This window comes from Panthera leo, chromosome A3 (assembly GCF_018350215.1).
Source record: "Panthera leo isolate Ple1 chromosome A3, P.leo_Ple1_pat1.1, whole genome shotgun sequence".
NCBI lineage: Eukaryota > Metazoa > Chordata > Mammalia > Carnivora > Felidae > Panthera > Panthera leo.
The window spans coordinates 64,537,137-64,540,898 of NC_056681.1; positions in this window are offsets into that span (position 1 = coordinate 64,537,137).

Genomic DNA, 3,762 nt, shown 5'->3' on the forward strand with positions numbered 1-3,762 from the left:
AGAGGCATTGTCCAAATAGCAGCAGGAGGGACTTAAGCTGTGGAGTGACACGTGGTACAGAAAGTGCTAGACGAACACGGCGCCCTCACTGAGATACCTTGGCCACCAAAGAGCCACAGCCACACTCCCCTTGGCCTTACAGGGATTTGGGTGCATGGCTCAGTCCCCCAACTAGATTAGGGTCAGGGAGGGCTCTACCGGGCCCCTTTGGATTGCCCACAGCACCTAATACAAAGCCTGGCACGTATCTGTTGAATCGATGTGTGAATGAGCGGTAAGCACCAGCTCAGGGCCGTGGACCAACAACCCAGGCACTACCAGAGGGCCACAGAATTTGCCTAGAGAAACCAATAGGTGACCAGGTAGGACACGCTGAACCTGGAGAGACACCCCCAAAAGAGTGGAGGTGAGGATTGCCTGGGCAGGGCAGGATAGCCTGGGGCCCACAAGAGGATTCTCTGGGGTCAGAGGTAAGGGAAGCAACCAGGGAGCTTGCAAGTAGGGAGCAAGAGGGGCAAGAGAAAGAGGGGCGGGCATCCCCTCCCCTCCCCTCCCCCCCACTGGCTGGTGGCAAAACAAGTCTTGTGTGAGTGAGTGCAGTGGGGGCTGGGGAGGTCAGTGGTCTGGAGGTGATGTCTCACTGAAGTACCCAGCCCACCTGTGCTCTTCTGAACCCAGCCTAACAACGGCGTTTTCTCCTTTCTCTTCCTACTGTTTTTCCTCTCCACCCACCTCTCCCCCCTTGCAAGATGGACACCACATCGTGCCTGGCTGCTTCTCCACCATCCCCCTTCCATGGGTGCTTCCCTCCATTGCGTCTGCCACGTGTCCCGGCCTTCAGCCATGTGTTCCCATATTATAGACAGGAAGGAGCTTGCCCAAGACCAAACACCAAAGCAATGTCAAGGCCAAGGGCAGGCATTCTCCTGCTGTAGAGAGGGCACCTGGTAAACATGGGAGCCCCGCAAAGAAGTCCCCGCCTCTGGTGCCCTGCCAAAGCCTCCCAACTGTGGCCACATCCCTCCCACACTTCTGCGGCAGCATATCCCAAACTGTCCTGTCCATTTGGGGCACCTGAGGCTCTTTTCAAACACTCACAATCCCGAGTCCTTAGCGAATCCAACTCCCCATGTTCTGCAGGTGATTCCTGAGGGACAAGCAAGATGGGAAATCACTGCACCAGGACCTCACCCCTCAAAGTGCATGTGTGTGAGGTCTGCATAGCATTGGCCTCACCTGGGGACTTCTGGGGTCTGCAGTCCTAGGTTCAAACCCAACCCCCCAGTCTCTCTATTCACAATAGCTGCGTGGCCTACATTTTCCTTTCCTGCCCTTCGGTTTTAAATTCCATCCTATTTGTTCCCACAAATGTCCCCCCTTGTGTGTCAATCACATGTTCCTTTTTTTTGTCTCAGAAGACAGGACCGTTATATTTACAGGACTTTGTTGAGTCTTGTTTTATTGAAGGCAGAGGTTGAGCATAATTGTCAGACCCTGCTTTCCAACTCATTGTAGATTTCCTATTCTGTCTCCCTGGCTGTAAATATCATTCATCCTACAATCATTTCTGTAAGTTTTCACTCGGTGGCATAGAGTTATCCCGATTTAAGTCCCATGCAACAACCAGCTCGGAATTCCTTCCAGGGGTGGAGGTAACCCACAGCTTTCTGGAGCACAGCGCTGCTCTCTCCCACATGGGAGCTTTAACACGGTCACTCCTGAAGAAGGCAGACATCCTCTCCCTGGGGTCTGATTCAAGCAGTCCTCTTGGAAAACACTTTTCTGAGCAGTCCCACAAAAATCTATAAAGATCATGAACCTGAAATCCAGAGCTTAATGTGTGGGAGATATTTAACGTGGCGGGGACCTCCACAATTAGACCATGTTGTGTCCATGGGGGGTGCTTGAGATCCAGAGTGGCCTTCATCTGAGTAACCCATAGTGTACCAGACCTTGGGAGTGGCTTGCAGGGTACGCTTATAGGTCTGGGCACCTTTGTCATGGCTGTGATTTGAAGAGGGGTGCCCCGGGCCTGGGGTGCCACCAGCAGAGACCCTTTTCCTTTTCCTCAGGGCACACGTTGAATTCTCCTTTCAGGAACTGGAAGCTTTTCCCAGGGCATTCCTGCCAGTGTCCTCCTTCTTCCTCCCTCTTTCTCCTTCTTTTCTTCTCCTCTCATCTTCCTCTTTCCCCTTGTCGTGCCCTTCCCTCTCCTGCCTTTCTCGAGAGCCCTGCCCGGTGCCCCCTCCTTCTGGGGCCCCCGAGCTCCCAGTGACAGGCCCCTGCAGCGGGAGAGCCAGCACCCCGCGTCCCCATCCTCCCCCCACCCCACCCCCCCATCGTGTCTGCCCCCTGCCTGCTTCCTCGGCAGATGCAGGCATCTCCTGCTTTGTTTCCCATCCTGAAGACGAGCAGCTGCCGCACTAATTGCCACCAGCAGGGGGTCTGGGCCGGGCTCACACTCCTCCTGTCGCTTAGGAGGCGGCCCAGGGGGGGAGGTGTTCAGGGGCCGAATGCGCTAAGCCAGCACTGAGCATTATTCCAGGAATTTTAAACACTCGTTAAAGGCTTTGCCGTGTCTCACTTCAGTACACATCATGCTCCAGTTACTGCTCAGAACTGCGGGGGCATCAGGCTGGGCAGCACTTATCAATATTTTAGCACGAGAAAGGCAAATGATGTTGAAACATTGAACTATATTTCCATCTGTTCAAACTGAAATGGGACAAGCACAGCTCAGGAAATGGAATACCTCCTCCCCAGCTGCCTCAGAAGCAGCGATACCCACTGGCCGGGCCTCTGCCCCTGCCTCAGTTTCTCCTTTACCTCTCTTATTACTTGGTCCCTAGTATTCATACCTCGTGGGCAAACTCTAAGGAGCTTGGTGTTGACGAGGTGTCAGGTTTGTTGGTAGAGCAGAGGTGCTGTCAACTCAAAGCATCCAAGAGTGATACCCCTCTCATTAAAATGTGCTTCACCCATTGATTGACAGGGAAAAGCCGGGTCAAATGTGAGTTGTCTCTTTTGGTGTCAGAGGACATCATTTCCATCTCCTGCACTGGCTTGGCTCAGTGCCTGCAGACCGTCCCTCCTGCAGGGAGACCCAGGGACAGTGGTTAGACATGAAAAGAAATGCACAGACCATAGCAGGTGTATAACTGCTGCATAAATACAGTAAACAATAAAGCGTTTTTATTATGCCCCCACTGTCCCTGGAATGAAACAGAATTTATCGTCAGGAAAGAACCCTGAAAACTCTTAGTGTTCTATTGTCTCAAAGGATTTGAGAAGTTACTAGGGTGCAGAAAGCCGAGGTGGTTATCATGGACCCTGAGACCAGTCGGCTCAGAGTTAGTGGCTCCCACAAGAGCCCCTGGGGAATCTCCACCAGCTAGACCCCAAGAGGTCTGAGATTCACAGAGTTCAGGGATTGGAAGCATGCAACCCTTGACCTTTTTGCCCCCAGCCCTAAAACAGATGAGGGACTACTGCCTCCCATTGTCGCTCACAGTGTGTTTTTGCAACTTCTTCTTTTGAGGCTGTTCTACTTAATTTGATCCATCTACAGAGAACTAGGGATGGAGTGGGAAAGGCCATTGGGGTGAGAGGTGGGCCCAGAACCTGCAGCCCCCAGGACTCACTCTGCTAAGGAGGGTATGTGGACTGGTCTCAAACCTTAGGGCACCTACTGAAGAATAACTTAAGATCTTCACTGTGGCTTCCTTGCTGGCAGCCAGGCCAATGGTAACTTGCCAGGTGGGA